This window comes from Sinocyclocheilus rhinocerous, unplaced genomic scaffold (assembly GCF_001515625.1).
Source record: "Sinocyclocheilus rhinocerous isolate Xijiao unplaced genomic scaffold, SAMN03320098_v1.1 scaffold3059, whole genome shotgun sequence".
NCBI lineage: Eukaryota > Metazoa > Chordata > Actinopteri > Cypriniformes > Cyprinidae > Sinocyclocheilus > Sinocyclocheilus rhinocerous.
In genome coordinates, this window is record NW_015632728.1 from 229,787 (window position 1) to 230,199 (window position 413).

The window sequence follows — 413 nt, forward strand, 5'->3', positions numbered from 1 at the left end:
AGTTGGTGCAACTTCTATTTTAAACACAAAGTCACGTGAACTGGCTTGACAAGTGCTGTTCTGCCTTGCTTCCTATTTTAGTAGTCTAATAAACCTGGTATTGTGTATTATGATTATAGTTAACTCTATGACGAATTGCTTTTGCAAAGTCACTGATAAATCCATCTAATAAATGCATTGATAAATGCATAAATGTAAATGTATTTCCAAACAAACGGTAACATTTAAATGCATATACCTTGTAAAAGTATTCAGACACTGAGTGAGTTGTTGTGCTTTGGCGTTTATACGCCTCTACAATGGATTTGAAATAAAACAACGAAGATGTGATTGAAGTGCAAACTTTAGGCTTTAATTCAAGGGGTTGAACAAAAAATATAACATTACATTTTTATACACAGACCCCCCCCCCC

General features: G+C 34.1%; 1 protein-coding gene across 1 annotated transcript in view; it reads left to right on the top strand.

The window, feature by feature from the left end:
- LOC107742927 (signal-induced proliferation-associated 1-like protein 2) overlaps nucleotides 1–413 on the top strand; it is a 48,401-nt gene that overhangs the window by 25,216 nt on the left and 22,772 nt on the right. The window lies entirely within an intron of this gene.